Raw genomic sequence first — 20710 nt, forward strand, 5'->3', positions numbered from 1 at the left:
TCCGACGTCGGCACCCCGACCTCTTCAGGACGCCAGCATTCGGACTTCCCCACAGCCCATACTTTATCCAACAGTTCTCAGACTCGGGATGCCCCACGTAGGCCAGGCAAAGCCGTCGGACGCGTAGGAGTGTCCTCCGACACTACACTGCACACCACTGGGCCGTCCAGTGAGGTTGCAGGTTTGTGGGTCCCCTTGTCGGCCGTGCCACCTGCACGCACGGCTTCACGTAAACGGGGGTCGGCAACAGCCGTGCTCACCAAGATGTCGGCGCTATCTTGCGGAGGATCAGCGCCGGAATCAAACTCAAACAGACTGGAGTCCTCTGAGGCTTGAAGACTCCCAATGACGACTCCATGGATTCAGCTATGCAGGTAGGCCTCAATTCTTCTGCACTCTTGTATGGTAATTTTTTTCTGAAGTTGAGGTTTAAATTTTTTTTACATTGGATGCCATCATAAATCACTTATTTAAACAATTGTAAATATTATTTTTAATCACTTTTATGCTTTTTAAACACTGGGTATTTAGTGATCCAGCTAGGGAAAGGTGGAATACACGTCTTTCTTATACGCCATTACGTATTAGTTTTAATAATTAAAGAAAGGAAAATAATTCTCCCCATTAATCTCCCCCTCCCTCTAAACAAGGTGATCTATATATATTGTAAATATGAATGGAATAACAGCCCCCAGACACCAGGCAAGGAATCCCCACCTCTTCAATCCTTAGACAGCAACAATAATCGATGAATGGGCCCCACATCCTCTCAAATTCACACTTTGCACCTTTAATATTAGATCTAATTCTTTTCCAAACTTAAATAAGAAGTGATATCATGTAACCGCTGAGTGTGAGTGGATGAAACATTATCTTTCCACTTCATCAAAATTACTCGTCCAGCTATCAACTGTGGAGTAAAAGCTCAATAGATCCTCTTCTAGAGAAAACCCAAATAAAACCATCAAAGGACATGATTCTAATTTAGTTTTAAGAATCGTTGACAACATTTGGAAAATATCCTTCCAACATCGTTCTAAGTTCAGACACTCCCAAAGCGCATGAATCAATGAAGCTTCACAAATTTTACACTATTCACAATGGATCCATAGCAGGATAAAAGTAAGATCATTTAACTTTTGACAATATTTGTATTGAATGCATTTTGCACTAACATTTCTAATTTATCATTTGTGTCAGTGGGGCAGGAATGAAATTCAAAGAAATTGATGAGGGTGGGGCAGTTGATATGGATTTTAAGGGATATGACAAGAACCCCCCCCCCCTCCCCCATGAGAAACTCGTTCGGAAAGTCATGAGGCATGGGATCTTTGGCTGAGCGGATTCACAACTGGGTTGCCTGCAGAAAACAGAGGGGATGGGGAGTACTCTGCCTGGAGGTCAGTGACCTGCGGAGTTCCGCGGGGGATCTGCCCTGGGACCCTCTGCTCTTTGTGATTTTATTTTTACATAAATGACCCAAGTGAAGATGGTAGATGGGTGGCTCTGTGATAGGAAGGTACGAAGAAGGTTGGAGGTTGCTGTGGATTGTACTGAAGGCAGGACAAGTTACAACAGGACGCAGAGTTGGGCGGAGAAGTGGCGGACGGAGTTCAATCCAGATATGTGTGAGGTGATGCATTTCAGAAGGTCAAACCAGAGGGCTGAGCACAGGGTCGGATACTTAACAGTGTGGAGGAACAGAGGGACCTTGGAGGCCACACCCATACATCTCTCAAGGTCGTCACCAGGTTGATAGGATCATTAAGAAGGCCAATGGGATGCTGGGCTTCGTTAGTTGGGGGACTGAGTTCACAACTCGTGAGGAGAGGCTGCAGCTCTAGAAATCCTTGGTGAGAATATGGTGTTCAGTTCATTACAGAAAGGATGTGGAAGCTGTGCAGAGATTCACCAGAATGTTGCCTGGATTGGAAAATATGAGGCAAGGTTTGCAGAGCTGCGACTTTTCCCTTTGGAAGGATGAGATGAGACTTAATAGAGGTCGACAAGATTCTGAGAGGCATGGATGAGATGGAGAGTCGGCGCCTTTTTCCCAGGGAGGGAGTAGAAAACACTAGAGGACGTCCATACAAAGTGAAGGGAGGGGAAGTTTAGAGGGAGACATCAGGGGTAAGTTTTTAATTTTACTCATGGAATTGTGGGAGCCTGGAATGCATTGTCAGGGGTGGTGGTGGAGGGAAGAACACTAGGGGTGTTGAAGAGATTCTCAGACAACCACATGGATGAAAGAAAAAATGGAGGGTTCTGAGGAAGAGCCATTGAACATTACAGCACAGATACAGGCCCTTCTAGTCTGTGCCAAACTATTTTTCTGCCTCATCCCACTGACCTGCATCCAGTCCATACCCCTCTCCTCCATGTACCTGTCCAAATTCTTCTTAAAACTGGGCCCATATTCACCATTTCAGCTCATTCCACACTCCCACCACTCTCTGTATGAAGAAGTTCCCCCTAAACTTTTCCCCTCTCACCCTTAACCCATGTCCTCTGGTTTGTATCTCACCTACCCTCAGTGGAAAAAGCCGACCTACATTGACTCTATCCCCCTTATAATTTTAAATACCTGATCAAATCTCCCTTCATTCTTCTCGCTCCAGGGGAGTAAAGCCCTAACCTTTCCCTGTAACTCAGTTCCTGAAGTCCGGGCAACGTCCTGGTAAATCTTCTCTGCCCTCTCACCATCTTTCCAGTAGTTTGGTGACCAAAACTGCACACAATGCTCCAAATTTGGCTTATACAGGTGCGGAAGGTTCTGTTTTTTATTTGGTATGCATGCATCGGTCAGCACAATATTGGGCACCGAAGGGCCTGCACTTGACTGTAGTGTTCCACGTAAACAACTACTTGGCAACCACTGGTAAGAGGAAGTATAATGGTAGTTCCCCATGTGCACTGGCTGCCACAAGTGTTGTAAACAAAACCCAATGCCCAGGGGCCTATGAAAAGTTTGCGGAAGATATTTTCATCAAGCACAGGAATAGACCACATAATTATACTGGACAACAAAGTTTGCTTTCTGAACACTTTTGTCTGCAATGTTACAGGCCCAGAGGACCCCAAAACCCAGCAGCAATAGAAATCACCAAAAAAATGGTTACTTAAACAAATGTTACTTTTAATTATCTTTAAATGTGAAAACAGGATCACACTTTAACTTATTCTTCTTTGGCTTGGCTTCGCGGACGAAGATTTATGGAGGGGGTAAAAAGTCCACGTCAGCTGCAGGCTCATTTGTGGCTGACAAGTCCGATGCGGGACAGGCAGACACGGTTGCAGCAGTTGCAGGGGAAAATTGGTTGGTTGGGGTTGGGTGTTACTATTAACTTAACCCCCTTCTAATCCTAAGCGCACGTGTATGTAACGTGTAAGTTCAGAAAAGTCCTTTAATTCCCAGTCCAATCTCACTTCTCACTCCTCCAAATTCACCGGTATCAGGCAATTCTTATACTGTGCACAGAATTTAACATTTATGAATCTTCACCAGGCGTTGGTGCTTGAAAAGTAAATGGTTGCCGCTCTTGTCAGTTTCCAGAGAGAGATGTGTTGCTCGTTGGGCACAAACTAATTCCTTCCAATCGAAGAAACTTGCCCCCATTGGGGTTTTCCAGGTGATAACCTCTTTCTTTCAGGTCACTACAGAGTTTCCTTTTCTGTTTTCCTTATTTCAAGAGAAACATTATACAGCCAGGCCATCTCCTTTTGTATGGACCACAAGAACTGGCTGAACTAAGAACTCACAACCCATCTTCAGAATGGGGTTTTTCCACAAGCTTGCCAGCTTGTCCTGTTCCAGTCCCAGCTGCTGCTGCTGAACTGTAAAACTGAACTCTCTCTCTCTCTCTTATTCAGAGAGAACCACACGACCCTCTTAGAACAGCCAACAGCACTCAGACTGCAGCACCGGACTCAATCTTCCAAGTCTGTCCATCTGTTGCTTTGCAAAACAATAATCCATATCTCCACAGCACATCCAATTAACACTGACTTGTGAAGTCTCTATAGGCATCCTTCAAAATTTTTGCAAAGGCACTCGGAGCCTGGACTGTCCGGCTTGAGCAGAGCTCTGGCATTTTAAATGAGATTTGTTTTGAAGAGTTTGTATCTGTGTGTGACCTACACTAAAAACCCCACACAACTTATCTCCTTTAAAACATATCTATATATAATATAAAATATAAATAATCTGTCACAGTATTTTTATGGATTTTGAGGCTGGTGATCATGAAAATCACCTTAAAATTTTTCTATCACGTACCGTTTTTAGATATAATCTATTTTTGTGATGTCCTGTCATATTTTAAGTCTACTTCAAGCTGTTAAACCACGAATTGCAACATGTCGTTGAAATTTCATTTTCTGCGTTCACACTCAGACGTCTTCCCTGCTAATCTCAGTCAGTGATGAACATGGGGAAAGGTTTCACCAGGACATTGCGACCATGGAAAAGTGGTTCGGGGCAACTGGAATTCATCAGTGCCGGCCAACTGTTGTTAGACACTGACGCGAGAGGCATCAGATTCCGAGTACAAACGAAAATCAGCGACAAAAGATTTTTAGGTCAGTTGAACTAATGCAATGTGTCACCATCGTTATGCGGTTAAACCTGCTAAATTCAATAAAAGACAATTTAATGTTTCTCCAACTTCCTACGTGATACAGCAAATCTGAAATTATCTTCATGTTCAGTTTGAAGTTGTCTATTGTAATCCCCAAGGAAGCAAACCTTCTGAAAAAAATGCTTCTAATCCTCTAGTAAAATTTGTCATGGTTGGGATGCATCACTTTCCCAATTTGACTTAGTTTTACCCTCGATTCACCTACAACTAAGTTCTGGTATACAGAATGGCAGAGCGGACTTAGTGGGCCAATCAGCCTACCTCTGCTCCTATATCTTATAGTCTTAGAGAAAAAAAACGATAACCACCAGCCTGGCATATGAGGCATCGTTCTCCAGGTGGGTTGGAACAGAGTGGAGGGTCAAGGCTATAGCATCTCCAGTGGAACACTCTCCTAGGCAAATTGGCACTACAGGGCACAATAACCAGATGTGGCCTCACCCAATTAACCTAACCACTTCAAAGTTCAATTTTCCGAGCAGTAAATCATAACGTCGATAGCTGTTCCTAATTCAAGGTTCAATATTCCAATATTGTCACGTAATTAAACAGTGTAATATTCCACGGAACCTGATTTCATTGGCCGTAAGGCGAACAGATTCGCCCTCGGCAGAAATTGCCCAGCACCTCTTAGTCAGAGAAAGATAAGCAAAAAGAGACCATTCCCCCCCCCCCCCCCCCCCCAGAGTCACCGAGTATCCGTGGATCCACCTCCAGCACTCCTGCCATTGCACGGAGTCCAGTCCAAACCATCGGCCACCCAAGCTCCAGATCCCAACCTCCCATGCGATCAGGAACCAATCAGCGCCCACGACACCCTCTTGCATCCTGGATCTGACACCTGGTACCCCTTCAGCCGGTCTCGAGGCAGTCGCCAACATTCTGCAGCCCACGAGGGTTCCTCGCCTCCAGTCACCTCCAGTCTGCAGCCCGCGAGGGTTCCTCGCCTCCAGTCCGTGTGGGTTCCTCACCTCCAGTCGTTGACAGTCTGCAGCCCGCGAGGATTCCTCACCTCCAGTCGCCAACAGTCTGTAGCCTGTGCAGGTTCTTCACCTCCAGTTGCCGACAGACCGCAGCCTGCGTGTTCTGCAGCCAATCTTCACCTGCATGATTCACATTTGCCCACATTGGTTCCACTTCCTTCTCCACCTCATTCAGTGGATTGTCAAAATGTCTCTTAAATGCAGGATTATAGAACATTACAGGCCCTTCAGAGTTGTGCCAACCAATATAAAATCTACTCAACAACCTAAACCTTCCCAACGTCACACCCACAACCCTCTATTTTCCTTCCATCCACATGCCTGTCTAAGAGTCTCTTAAATGCCCCCAGTGTTCCAGCCTCCACCACCACTGCCCCCCCTCCCCGTCCTGGCAATGCATTCCAGGCCCCCAGTCTCCCCGAAACTTCCCTTTGTACAGACATCCTCGGGTATTTGCTACTCCGACCTGGGTAAAAGGTGCTGGCCGTCCAGAATCTCTCAGAATCTTCTTGACCTCTATCAAGTCTCCTCTCATCCTTCTTCCCTCCAAAGAGAAAAGTCCCAACTCTGTGAATCTCACCTCATAGGACATATTTTCCAATCCAGGCACCATCCTGGTGAATCCCCTCTGCCCCCTCTCCATAGCTTCCACATCCTTTCTGTAATGAGGTGACCAGAACTGAACACAATATTCCAAGCATGGTCTCACCAGAGTTTTGTAGAGTGGCAACACGACCTCATGACCCCTGAACTCAATCCCCCTCCCCCAACTAATGAGGCCCAGCATCCCATCGGCCTCCTCATCTCTCCTATCAACCTGTGCTGCAACCTTGATAGATCGACAGATGTCGACCCCAAGGACCCTCTGTTCTTCCACGTAATTCAGAATCCCACCATTAACAATATGAAAGTGCTCCGCTTTTAAGTTCAACCTTTACACTGATTTCATTACCTGCTCTGGCAGAGAGTCAAGTCAAGTTTATTGTCATCTGATTGTACAAGTACAACCTGACGAAACAACGTTCTCTGGTCCTTAGTGCAATAACACAACCAGACATAACACACGTGAAGACAGACAACACATATGAAAGACCAGTCTTCATATATACAAATAAATAAATATGGCTTCATGAATCTGAGGGTCTCAGATGGTCAGTGCGAGCAGTTCAGCGTTCTCACTGCCCGTGGGAAGAAGCTATTCCTCAGCCTTGTGGTGCTGGCTCTGATCCTCCTGGATCTCTTCCCTGACAAGAGCAGCTGGAAGATGCAGTGGGCGGAGTGGTAGGGGTCCTCGATGATTTTGCACGCCCTCTTCAGACAATGATCCCGGTAGATCATGTCGATAGGGGACGGAGGGGTGGGGGGGAATCCTCTCTACCACTCTTATAGACTGTGGACTGACCTCCAATCCATTTCTCTGTAGCAACTGTACCCACACTGAGATGCCCATCTCAGTCTTCTCAGGAAGTGCTGTTGCCCCTTCCTAACAAGTGAGGAGATGTTGAGAAGAGAGTTCCATATATCAACCAATATCTGATAATCCTACTCTATTTGCTGGATCTTGTGTCCACATAATTAACCCATCATTTATAGTCTCTTTTTGTCCTTTGCCTGTTTTACATTCCTTCCCAGGTTTGTATGATTAATCACCAGCCATGTCTTTGCTGCTTTATACCATGTTCAATTGGAGATCTTTTTCAAACACTTGACATAGACACGACAGGCTGAATGGCTTTCTGTACTCAAATCTACAACGTTATTGACTACAGTTCAGCATTTAACACCATCATCCCCTCAAACCTGATCAGCAAACTCCAAGACCTGGGACTCAACACCCCACTGAGTAACTGGATCCTGGATTTCCTCATCTCCAGACCACAATCAGTGAGGATCGGCAAGAACATCCTCTCCACAATCTCCATCACTACTGGAGCACCACAGGGCTGCGTTCTTAGCCCCCTGCTCTACTCACTTTACACTGACGACTGTGTGGCTCGGTACGTCAATAACACCATTCACTATCAATACCGTGGTAGTGTGTTGTATAAAAAGGGCAATGAGGCAGCGCACTGGATGGAGATTGAAAACTTGGCCAAACGGTCCACCAACAACAACTTCGCATTCAAAATCAATAAAAACCAAGGAGCTGAATGTTGACCAGGAGGGAAAACCAGAGGTGGACAATCCACTGGAGGAAATCAGAGGTGGAGAGGGTGAGCAAATTCAAGCTCTTGGGAGTCACCATCTCGAAGAATCTTTTCTGGACCTAACGTACCAGTGGCATCATGAAGTAAGCTCGTCAGCACCTCGACTTCCTCAGGAATTTGCGGAGGTTCAGTGCGACACCAAAAACACTGGCAAATTTCTAGAGGTGCGGTGAAAAGTGTGCCGACCAGCTGTCCCATAGTCTGGTACAGGGACAGCAATACCCCCGAGTGTAAAACCCTCCAAAAGGTAGTGGACACAGCCCGAGACATCACAGGCAAAACCCTCCCCACCATCGAGAACACTGGCATCAGAGAGCAGCAACAATCATCAAACACCGAGCACACGCTGCTGCCATCAGGAAAGAGGTGTCGGTGCCACAGGTCTCGCACCCACCAGGTTCAGGAACAGCTGCCTCCCCTCCTCCATCAGACTCCTCAACGACAAACTCAATTTAAGGACTCTAACTCATGCACTTTATTTTTTTTCTCTCTCTCTCTCTGTTGCACAGTCAGTTTGCTTACATTTCTTTATTTGTTTAGATATGGCACAATTTTTTTTTTGCATTGCCAATAAGTGGTAATTCTTCCTCACCTGCAGGTAAAAAAATCTCAGGGTTGTGTGCGACATCATGTACATGCTCCGACAATAAATCTGAATGTGGATAAGACAAAAACGATTGTGGACTTCAGGAGGACCAGGGACGACCACTCTCCACTACACATTAAGAGTTCAGACGTGGAGAGCAGCAAGTTCATCAATGTCCACTGAAGAAGTGACCGAAGGGCCTGTACCATGCTGTCGCGTTCTAACTCTGAAAACGCAGAACAACAAATTTCACAGCACACGTTCATGACAATAAACCTGATTCTGACTGCTGTTCAAATAAATTGGTAGAATTGAATCCTGTGAGTTTGCATTTTCCACATCAGAGTCATGTGAGGCCTGGTAAGAGGTGCTGCAGCCCACCCATATCAACCTTCTTGCCCTTCTACACTGATCCCATTTGCCTGCACTCCAACCGCATTCTATACAGATTTTCAGATTTATTGTCAGACTATGTACATCTTTTTCCTGCGGGCAAGGCAGAATTACCACTTATTAGCAGTGCAAAAAAAACTGACTCAACGTGAACATCTAAACAAATTAAGGAATGTAAACAAACTGACTGTGCCATAAGGAGAGAAATAAAATCAATAAAGTGCAAAATGAAGAGTCCGTAAATGAGTCCCTGATTGAGTTTGTTGTTGAGGGGTCTGACGGTGAAGTGAGAGCAGCTGTTCCTGAACCTGGCGGGGGAGAGTCTTGTAGCACTGACACCTCTTTCCTGATGGCAGCAGCGAGAACAGAGCACGTGCTGGCTGGGGTGGACCCTTGCTCCCCGACCGCAGCGTCCCCCGTAGATGACCCCGATGGTGGGGAGGGGTTTTAATCTGCAAAGTCCTGGGCTGCCTCCACGACCTTTTGCAGGGCCTTACATGTGGGTCTTGTGGCACCGAGACCTCTTTTCTGATGGCAGCAGCGTGTGCCGGGTCTTTGATGATTGCTGCTGCTCTCCAACAGCAGCGTTCCCCCACAGATGGTGGGGAAGGGCTTTTGCCTGCGATGTCCTGGGCTGCGTCCACTACCTTTTTGCAGGGCTCTACGCTCAGGGGTAACGGTGTTCCCCTCTCCCCCATTCCAGACCAGGATGCAAACTTTCCACCACACCTCCGTAGAAATTTGCCAGGGTCATCTCCGCAAACTCCCGAGGAAGTAAAGGTGCTGACGTGCTTTATAAGGACGTCTGTAAGAGACTCCCCTCTTAAAGACGGCCTTAATCGAGTGAAGACCGATGCCCATGATGACGCTGGCATGACTTAGTGTACCTTAACCCTACGAAACGTTGCCACACTTGTTGGGTCCCTAGACCAGCGGAGAAAGAAGGCAGAGAACCCGCTGCTTCTCAGCTCTTCAGAAAGTTATGCACTGTTCAGCAGCGAAGGGCGAGGGGTCAGATCACCTCCGGTTCTGTCTGCTCAGACACATATAAAAAAAAGACAACTCATTTCCCCAATTCCAGTCGCTACTTAGTCATTTACTAAGCCAAGCTGACCCAAAATGATGGAAATGTGCCTTTAATGTGAAACACCCCTGCGTGCAGAAGAAAAAGAGCCCAAGGCCATTGTGAGGTGATCTTCCCCATGTGAATGTTGCTTAAACCAAGAAACATGCATGTCCTGGCTTTTTAAGCCAGCTTGCAATGATTGGCTGCATTGCTCTCGGCCAGTGGTTCTCAACCTTTTTCTTCCCACCCACATCCCACTTTAAGTAATCCCTTCACCATCGGTATTCTGTGATGAATAGGGGATTGGTTAAGGTGGTGGAAAGAAAAAGTTCAGAAACCCACTGTTTTAATTGTCCCTCATAGACTCGTTATGTGCATGGTTTCAGAGCTCCAAAGGAAATGGGCCAATGATAATGTTTCTCAAAGAAAATATTCCAGCAATAATTGGGTCAAGAGCAGTGATTCTCAACCCTCCCTTCCCACCCACATCCCATCTTAAGCAATCGCCTTACTAATCACAGAGCACCGATGGCACAGGGATTACTTAAAGTGGGATGTGAGTGGGAAGAAAAAGGTTGAAAACCACTGGTCTAGACCCCCATAAACTCCATATTGAGTCCAGGATGTTATGATAAAGTTGCATGAGACCTTGGTGAGGCCCAAATCTGGAGTATTGTGCACAGTGTTGGTCACCAAAGGACAGGATTGAAAGAGGGCAGAGAAGATTTACTAGAAAGTTGCCCGGACTTCAGGAACCGAGTTACGGGGAAAGGTCAAACAGGTGAGGGCTTTATTCCCCTGGAGTGTAGAAGAATGAAGGGAGATTTGAATTCTGAGGGGGACAGCCAGAGTCATGCAAGTCAGATTTTCCAACTGAGGGCATTGAGATACAAACCAGAGAACATGGGTGACAGGGGAAATGTTTAGGGGAAACTTCTTCACACAGAGAGGGGTGGGACAAGCTGAAATGGGGTCAGTTTGAACATTTAAGGACAGGAGGGGCGCAGGTCAGTGGGACCAGGCAGAGTAAGGGGACGGTCTGGGGTCTGACAGTACCCGAACTGGGCTCCTTGCACAAACAAAAGAGGAAGTGTTGCAAGGTTGAGCCGGACAAAGTCTTGCACCAGGACTGTTGCTCAACCGCGCCGCGATCAACAAGATCCGCTCCTCTTGAGGGGGGGGGGGTTACTTCACAGCCTTGACTCCCGATCGGTAACGGGGAGGGGGATCCGTGCCTTCAATCAAGGTCTCTCTCACACACACATTTTAAATGAACATCCCTTTCAAAGGGAAAAGTGGCGTCTCCGACCCTACAACCGGGTCCCGCGGGCGAGTCAGGTCCCGTCCCGTGCAAGAAGACGATTTAAAGTTGATTGAAGTTATAAAGAGGTCACCACCCCCCCCCCCCCCCCCTTATCTTCCTCTAATCCTCTTACTTTTTGAACCACGCTGTTTGGGAAAAGGGTTTATTTCAAGTCCCGCGGAATTAGAAGTTCCCAGCCCGGGAAAAAGTTTGGTGGAAGTTTGGGCGCCCCCCACTTTCACTCTTCCCTTACCTCTCGCCGGCTGCTTTTGAGCTCAAAGGGGACAGGGGAGTTGTTGAGATCAAGGTCCTTCTTTTAATATGTAAAACACGAGGCCATTGCGACTTCCCCGGCCCGAGTTCTTCCTTGTCCCTCTGCTCTGAGGTGTGGCTGCGACTCTCACTGCGAGTGAATCAGTGGCTCGATTCCCCAGGAGGGAGGGAGGGAGAGAGAGAGAGAACAGAACTCCACCTCTGGGTCCAACCGGTGCACACCCGGAGCCAAGCGCCCTTCGGGAAGGTGGGTCGCCTCCAGAGGTGTCAAAACCTCACAGGAAATGCTGGAGGGACTCAGATTTATTTGCCAGGGGACAGACGTGACGTCACATACAACCCTGAGATTCCTATTCCTGTGGGCCAGGCAGAATTATTGGCAGGGTCCAAAAAAACACCCAACAAATAAGGAACTGTAAAATAAACTGTGCAATGGACAGAGAGGAGAAAAAATTCCCCCTTTTACAGTGCACGAGGTCTGTAAACGAGTCCCTGATTGAGTTTGTCTGATGGTGGAGGGGGTGGGCGGCTGTTCTTGAACCTGGTGGAGGCGCCGATCCTTCCCTGGTGGCAGCAGCGTGGACCCCTGGCTCCCCGTCGACGGCGGGGAGGGGTCTTAATCCGCAGAGCCCTGGGCTGCGTCTGCGACCTTTTGCAAGGGGGCCTTGCCCTGCCCTGCCGCGGCCGGTCAGCGCACGACCCACCACACCTCGGTTTAGAAGTTTGCCAGGGTTCCCGATGCCTCCGCAACCCCCCCCCACCTCCCCCACCGAGGAACTAGAGGCCGCGGGAGGAAAAGGCGTTTCGGGGCCCGAGCCCTTCTTCAAGGAATGAGCAAGCAGGCGTCTGGATAAAGACTGGGGAGACGAATGGACGGGGCGGGGAGTGGGGTGGGGGTGGGGGTGGGGGGGTAGTGAGGAGTCCAGACCAACATATCAGAGGAAAGGGGAGAAATGAATTTGACTCTGCGAAAGGAGATGGGATTGTTGTCTGAAATCGTCGAGGAACCCCCCCCCCCCCCCCCTTCCACCTCACACACAGCATCTTCCAGCTGCTCCCATCAGGGAGCTCTGGAGGACCAGAGCCAGCGCCACCAGGCTGAGGGACAGCTTCTTCCCATAGGCAGTGAGAACGCTGAACGACCAAAGGAACCGCTCAAACTAACCCTCTGAGACCCTCATATTCATGAAACAACATTTATTTGTTCAGATGAAATCCTCGTCCTGCTTATGTGTTGTTTGTCTGTGTGTGTGTCATGTCTGGTTGTGTGTCTGCGTGTTTTGCACCGAGGACCGGAGAACATTGTTTCATTGGGTTGTACGTGTGCAATTAGATGACAGTAAATTTGACTTGGAAGAGGGAAAAGACAGAGGGACGGAGCTGGAAGAAAGGAAATGGGGGTCTAAGATGGGGGTGGAAATTGGCGGTGTCAATGTTAATGCCACATCCAGTCGGAGGGAGCCCAGATGGAAGATGGAGTGTTGTTCCTCCAATTTGCAGGCTGTCTCAGTCTGGCAGCGCATGGACAGACATGTCAGCAAGGGAGAGGGACAGGGACAGGCTCAGCTTCCTCAGAGGAGTGGTTGGCACACGTGGAACTGGGAGTCTAGAGGGTACCAAGGGCAAGGAATGGTTCCGAAAGGCCCCAGGCATGGAATGCGTCCTCTCTGTGCCAGAGGTTTGGATCTGGGTTGTGGATGTTTTGAGCTGAACTGGAGCCCTGTGTGGCTGCGGGAGATCTGAAGATGAATTTGTGGAACCTCAGTGACTTTTCTTTCTCTGACTGTAAATGGTGGGGGCGGGGGGGGTGCGGCTGGGCTATTCCTGCTGAGGGCATATCTGTCTGCCTTCAGATTCAGAATTTAATGTCATGAACAAGTCTTAACGTTCGGGGTTTTGCAGCAACATCACAGAGCAAACGTTCGTATTATAACCATCTTACAACATTACTGTAAAAATAATAGTGGACGAAAAGTCGGGCAGTGTCTGTGGCTCATTGTTCATTCAGGAATCTGATGGCAGAGGGGTAGAAGCTCTCTTTGTGAGGGTCTGAGGATAGAGGCTGCTTTTTTAAGACACAGCCTCACATTGATGTCCTTGATGGAGTGGAGTCTGGTGCGCAGGCAGGCCGAGTTAACGACCACCCAGAGTTTATTCCTGTCCTGAGAGTTGGTGCCTCCGTACCATGCAATGATGCACACGGCAGAACGCTCTCCGCGGTCCACCCAGAGAAGTTTACGGCAGACTGAAGCGAATTTTGGCGTGACCATGAAGAAAACCTGACTCCGCTCAACCAGCCGATCTATCTCCCTCCTGTCTGGATTCTGCTGACCGCTGTGGTGTCACCAGCGAACTTGTAGACGGCATTTGAACTCTTTTCGTAATCCTACCCTGTGTTCTGCCCCTTATTTATCGTGCTATGTATGAGATGCCTCGCTGGCCAGCTTACTAAGCATCTTGGTACATCAAACTTGAATTTGAACGATGGGGCACACCCCCCCTGCCCTGCTACAAAGTGTTGGGAATTGGGTGAACCCAGGCCCGTGAGCTTCCGACATACAAGACCAGGAGTGCACTGCCACTGCTCCAGGCAGCTCTGGCACCTACGTGTTGCCGTTTATGGGGGGGGGGGGGGGGCTCCAGCATCTAAAAAAAAAATCAGCCCCTCGCCCCTGAATGAGACAGTGTGGTCCATTGAAAACTGGGTCCACGTATGACTGAATCATCTTCCACTGTTCCATTTAAGTGCTGCTCTCTCTCTGCCCGAAGTACACGGGCAGATTGGTCAACGTCAACACTGGCTCAGGTGGTGCATCTGACTTGACTGAGAGTTCTCATATCAGGAACTGAAACTGGGCCAAGTCACAAACAAACCAGTTCAACCACATGGAACATCCAGCATTACCCAGCCTCGGAATGAAACGCTCCCCTTGGCTTCAGTTCCAGAGCTTCAGACAGGTGGCTACAAGTCCAGAAGGTGTAGGAGCAGGAGCCAGCCAGTCAAGTCCTCTCCACCATTCCATCATGAGCTGGTCTGTTCTTCCACTCAGTGCCCCCTCCCACTCCCCTGCCTTCTCCCCATAACCTTTGACACACCCTATCAACCTCTGCCTTATACACCCAGCCTCCACAGCCGCCCGTGACAGCAGATTCCAGAGGTTCACCGCTCTATGGCTAAAGGAATTCCTCCGCATCTCTGTTTTAAATGGGTGCCCTTTTGAGTTTGCTCTTCTGTGTCCTTTATCTTCACACTTACTTTTGTGTCCTTGTTTGCCCTTCCATTGGCTTTTACTTTTGTCAACCACAGTCATGTCATTTCCCCCCTTCAATTATTTCTTTCAGGCCTGCGCCTTCCTTACTTCTTGCCGACCCTCCAGCCGTTGCTGCCCTACCACCCTTCCTGCCTCTTTGCCCAGTTCCTCTCTCATTCCTCTGCTGTCCCCTTTACTCCCTCGGTAAACAGACACTGCTGATTTTAGTTCCTCCCTCTCAAACCGCAGGGGCGGCGAATTCTATCGTATTACGATCTCCGCCTCCTCAGGGTTCCCTCACGATAATGGTAACACCCAATTGACATACACCCCCCCCCCCAGTATGTTTCGAACGGTGGGAGGAAACTGGCGCTCTCCCCCCGGGAAAACCTATGCAGACACAGGGAGAACATGCCAACTCCTTACAGACAGCACAGGATCTGAACCTCGATCACTGGCACAGTAATGGTATTGCGCTAACCTCTACTCCAAATGTGCCTCATGCGATCCAGTGCCAACCTGGTTTTCCCCATCAACCTGCGTATGGATAAGCCTCTTGACTGTAACATTGCCCTTCTTTGCGTGCCTTCTCTATCTTTTTTTCTCTACCTTTTTACTCCTCCATGTGACCAGCGAGGAGCGGCCAGTATGCGAATGGCCCAGTGTAGGAGTGGAGCTTTGAGGCTTTAGTTCGAGAGGCTTCGGGGGCGCTCAGAGGCTAAGGACACACTTGTACAGGGCAGGTAAGATCCTTTAATTTAATTAGGAGGAGGTAATGGAGTCAGCTCTGAATGCACCAAGTGGGATGCAAGAGGTGCATCCAGCTGCAGCTCCTGACAAACAGAGTTAGGGAACTGGAGCTGAAGGTGGATGAACTTTGGACCATTCGGGAGGCAGAGGCAGTAACAGGCAGGAGTTTGTGGAGACCATCACCCCACAAAAGTCAGGAGGCAGGTCGCTGGGTGACTGTCAGAAGAGAGAAGGGGGATAGGCAGAGAGAGCAGAGCATCTCTGTGGGTGTTCCCATCAACAATAAGTATACTATTTGGAGGGGACACATCTCTGGCACCGAGACTGGACCCTCAGCTCAGAAAGGAAAAGAGGAGACCAGTTGTGATAGGGGATTCAATAGTTAGGGAGACAGATAAGAGGTTCCGTGGGAGATATCAAGAATCCCAGATGGTCTGATGCCAGGGTCCATGATATCTCGGATCAAGTTCTCTGTATTCTCAGGAGAGAGGCTGAGCAGCCAGATGTCGTGGTCCATGAAGGGACCAGTGATGTGGGTAAGTCCTGCAAAGAGAGTTTGGGGAGTTGGGTGTAAAGGATCTCCAGGCCTGCGATCTCGGGGTTGCTGCCCACGCCACGTGCTAGAAATAGGAAGTTAATGCATCTCAATACTAAAGTATAAATGTGGCTAAAGAAGATGGTGCAGGAGGGAGGGCTTCATGTTTCTGGACAATTGGGCTCGGTTCCAGGGAAAGAGGGACCTGTTCCAAACAGGACTTGAACTGGAGGGGGAAGTAACATCCTTGCGGGCAGGTTTGCTCATGCGGCTCTGGTGGGGGTGGGGGGGGCTTTAAACTAGATTTGCAAGGGGATGGGAACCAGAGCGTTAGAGCCGATGGTGAGGTGGAGGACGGATAGGGCTGGATGTATAGACAGAAGTCAAAGGTTTGTACGTGATAGAAATGTTCTCAGGTGTATTTATTTGGCACGTGGGATTACGACATTATTGCTAATAGTGAGACTTGGTTGCAGGACTGGCAGCTCAGTGTTCCGGGGTTCCATGAGAGAGGGGGAGGGATGAAAGGGGGAGGAGTGGCATTGCTAATCAGGGAAAACGTCGCAGCTGTGCACAAACAGGACAGCCCAGAGGGCTCATCTACAGAGGCCATATGGGTGGAGCTGAGAAACAGGAAAGGTGTGACCACACTAATGGGGTTGTATTGTAGACTGCCTAATAGTCAGCAAGAATTGGAGGAGGAAGTCTGTAGAGGGAGCGAGAGCAGAACGATGTAAGAAACTGAACATTGTGACAGTCGGAGATTTTAACCGTCCACATATTGACTGGGACTCCCATACTGTAAAAGGGCTGGGGGCTTGGAGTTTGTCAGATGCCTTCAAGAATGTTTAAAAATTAATATATAGAGGTACCAACTAGGGAGAGTGCAATACTGGATCTCCTATTAGGGAATGAGATGGGACAAGGTGACAGAAGTACGTGTAGATGAACATTTTGTTTTATCGTTAGTTTCAAGTTAATTATGGAGAAGGATAGATCTGGTCCTCGAGTTGAGATTCTAAATTGGAGAAAGGCCAATTTTGTTGAAATGAAACAGAATCTGGGAAGAGAGGATTGGGATGTTGTTTTCTGGCAAGGATATGGTCAGTAAGTGGAAGGCCTTAAAGGCGAAATTTTGAGTGCAGAGTTTGCACGTTTCTATCAGGTTAAAGGCAAAGTTAACAGGCAGAGGGAACCTTGGCGATCTGGTTAAGAAGAGGGAGGTATTAGCAGGTACAGGCAACAAGGAGCAAATGAGGCACTAGAAGAGAATATAAATTGTAAGAGAAAACTTAAGAAGGAAATCAGGAAGGCAAAAAGAAGACAGGAGGTTGTTCTGGCAGAGAATGTGAAGGTAAACACGAAGAGTTTCTACAAGTATATTAAAAGGATAGTAAGGGGCAAAATTGGTCCCCTAGAGGATCAGAGAGGTCATCTATGTGTGGAGTCTCACGAGATGGGGAAAATCTTTAACACACTTTTTGCAACAGTATTTACTCCGGAAACTGGCATTAGTGCACAAGGAAGGACGGGGAACAAGCAGCAGTGGCCTGGAACATGTAGAGATTAAAGAGGAGGAGGTGCTCACTGCCTTACGGGTAGATAAATCTCCTGGGCCTGACACGATATTTCTTCGCACCTTGAGGGAGACGAGTGTAGAAATTGCAGGGGCCCTGGCAGAAATATTTAAAACATCCTTGGCCATGGGCGAGGTGCCAGAGAATTGGAGGGGAGCTCATGGTTTAAAAAAGGCTCCAAAAGTAAATCAGGGAATTTCAGGCCGGTGAGCCTGGCATCAGGAGTAGATAAATTATTGGAGGGCGTTTTGAGAGATCAGGTGATATGAGTATTTGGACAGCCAATGGCTGATTAAGGATAGTCAGCATGGCTTTGTGCATGGTAGATCGAGTTTAACGAATCTTGAGATCACCAAGAAGGTAAATGAAGGAAAGGCTGTGGATGTTGTCTTCATGGACTTAATAAGGCCCTTGACAAGGTTCCACATGGGAGATTAATTCAGAAGGTTCAGACACTAAATATCCATGGAGAGGTTGTAAAATGGATTTGAAATTGGCTGAATGGGAGAAGACAGAGTGTAGTGGATGGTTGCTTCTCAGACTGGAGGCCTGTGATTAGTGGTGTGCCTCAGGGATTGGTGTCAGGACCATTGTTGTTTGTCATCTATATCAATGATCTGGATGAGAATGTGGTAAATTGGATCAGTAAGTTTGCAGACAACACTAAGATTGGAGGCGTTGTGGACAGTGAGGAAGGTTTTCAAAGCCTGCAGAGGGGTCTGGACCAGCTGGAAAAATGGGGAGAAAAATGGCAAATGGAATTTTAATACAGACAAGTGCGAGGTGCTGCATTTTGGAAGGACAAACCAAGAAAGGACGTACACGGTAAATGGTTGGGCACTGAGGAGTGCGGTAGAACAGAGGGACCTGGGAATACAGATACCTCATTCCCTGAAAGTGGCATCACAGGGAGATAGGGGCGTAAAGAGAGCTTTTGGAATATTGGCCTTCATAAATCAAAGTATTGAGTACAGGAGTTGGGATGTTCTGGTCAAGTTGTCTAACACATTTGTGAAGCCAAATTTGGAGTATTGTGTGCAGTTCTGGTCACCGAACTACAGTAAGATTGAAAAAAGTGCAGAGAAGATTTACTAGGATGTTACCGGGTCTTCAGGAGTTGAGTTACAGGGAAAGGTTAAACAGTTTAGGACTTTATTCCTTGGAGCGTAGAAGAATGAGGGGAGATTTGAAAGGTTTACAAAATGATGAGGGGTAGAGACAGAGTAAACGTGAGTAGGCTCTTTCCACTGAGATTGGGAGAGATAAATAGGAGAGGACATGGCTTTAGGATGAAAGGGGAAAGATTTAGGGGGAACTTCACTCAGAGAGTGGTGGGAGCTGACATCTGATGGTGCAAATGCGGGCTCACTCTTGTTCTGAGAATAAAATTGGATCGATGCGTGGATGGGAGTGATCTGGAGGGTTATGGACTGGGTGCAGGTCAGTGGGAGTAGCGGAATAATATTTTGGCCCTGACTAGAAGGGCTGAGTGGCCTGTTTTCTGTGGAGTAGTGCTCTATGATTCTATCTCTGTAATGCTGTCAGTTTGTTTACATGTATATGTTGAGTCAATTTTTTTCGGCCTGGCCCGTCTGAGAAGGAATCTCGGTGGTGTATGTGGTCTGACAAATCAATCTGTATCTGAATCCTCCTCTGCAGTTTAGTCGCCACATTCTGGCTACTGTTTGGAGGCCTGTGTACAACTTCTCTTAGGATATTTTTACCATCAGTTTCTTAATGCTACCCACAGGGATTCTATATCTTTTATACCAACCTTGTCTGACCTATGACCACACCCCACGGCTCACTCTCCCCTTTCTAAACTTTCCTATCTTCTATTTTTATCCCACTCCTTCTCAGGTTCAACTACATGTTTCATTTTTAACCAGAGTGGGGGAAACAGAAGGGGGAAAAGGGAGAAATAGAGCGGGAGAAAATTAGGGGGGAACAGAGGGAGAAATGAGGGGGGAACAGAGGGAGAAATGAGGGGGGGGGCAGGGAGGAGAAATGGGCAGGAACCAGATGGGGAGAAATAGAGGGAGAGAAACAGGAGGGGGGAGAAATGGAGGGAGGGAGAAATAGAGGGGGAGAAACGGGGAGAGAAATAGAGGAGGAGAAACTGAGGGGGGAACAGAGGGAGAAACGAGGGGGGGTGGAAACAGGGGGTGACAAGACGGGGCGAACGGGGAGAAATAGAGGGGGAGAAAATGAGTGGGTAACAGAGGGAGAAATGAGGGGGGGAACCAGAGGGGGAGAAACAGCGGGGTGGGGGGGGAACAGATGGGGAGAAATAGGGAGGGAGAAATGGGGGGGGAAACGGGGAGAAATAGAGGGTGGGACCAGAGGGGGAGAAATGGCGGGGAGGACCAGATGGGGAGAAATAGAGGGGGAGAAATAGAGGGTGAAAGAGGGGAACAGGGGGGGAAATCACTACCTTCAACCCTGTCCCAGCCCCACCCCGACAGAGAGGTGGACGTTCAGAGGGGCTGCCAGTAGCCACCTTTGGGGGGGGGGGGGGTTTGAGAGACTGAAGGGATGGGGTGGGGTGGGGTTGGGACAAAGGCGGAGGAACATCTGCAGCTACTCGGCGGCTCATCAAATAGTCCAGGCGTGACATCCCCGGGCTGCTGGTGGCGGCTGCATTGCGGCAGAGAGTACGGGAAGGCTGCGCCTCGGAATCGCTCACACAGCGCTGTCCTCAGCACCCGGCGCAGGTCAGTGCCTCCCCGCAGCGGCCGGGCTCCCCGCAGCTTGGCACCACCTGGCGCCACGGAGCTTCCCGAACAAAACCCCGCAGTCGGGGCTGGAGCCGCCTTTGTAGCAGAAGCTGCTATTGCAATTGAAAAATTGCAGGGGGTTGGGGGTGGAGGGGGACCTGCCTTTCACCCTGGTTCTATTGTGGAAGCTCCCGCTCCGTTTCCCCGAGGTTTTATTCCGGGATTGGCGCAGGGCGTGGGCGCTTCCGCGGGCGATGCTGCCACTGGGTCTGGTCGCCTGCAGGAACACCCCGGGAAGCCCAGATCAGGGGGGTGGGTGGGAGAGAGAGCTTCCGAGCTGGGGCTCGATCCCGGCGCGCAGGTTGAGGGGATGGGGTGTCGAGGGGAGATGAGGGGATGGGGTGTCGAGGGGAGATGAGAGGGGATGGGGTG

At 48.8% G+C, this 20710-nt stretch overlaps 2 protein-coding genes across 6 annotated transcripts in view; one reads left to right on the forward strand and one right to left on the reverse strand.

The window, feature by feature from the left end:
- The window catches only part of LOC138764455 (CDC42 small effector protein 1-B-like), a 38323-nt gene extending 26686 nt beyond the window's left edge, over positions 1-11637 (reverse strand). Inside the window, exon 1 of the mRNA XM_069940400.1 lies at positions 11429-11637. The gene's annotated coding sequence lies outside the window, so the exon portion shown is untranslated. The remainder of the gene's footprint in view (positions 1-11428) is intronic.
- mllt11 (MLLT11 transcription factor 7 cofactor) overlaps positions 1-20710 on the forward strand; it is a 26198-nt gene continuing 5488 nt past the window's right edge. For 2 of the 5 annotated variants that reach the window (XM_069940395.1, XM_069940394.1), the window contains exon 1: positions 20160-20275. The gene's annotated coding sequence lies outside the window, so the exon portion shown is untranslated. Of the gene's footprint in view, positions 375-4393; positions 4579-11864; positions 11925-14392; positions 14481-15332; positions 15443-20159; positions 20276-20710 lie in introns of those variants that run through there. The other 3 variants (XM_069940397.1, XM_069940396.1, XM_069940398.1) reach the window with 3 other exon arrangements.

The sequence above is a fragment of the Narcine bancroftii genome, chromosome 5, assembly GCF_036971445.1.
Source record: "Narcine bancroftii isolate sNarBan1 chromosome 5, sNarBan1.hap1, whole genome shotgun sequence".
Taxonomy (NCBI): Eukaryota; Metazoa; Chordata; class Chondrichthyes; order Torpediniformes; family Narcinidae; genus Narcine; species Narcine bancroftii.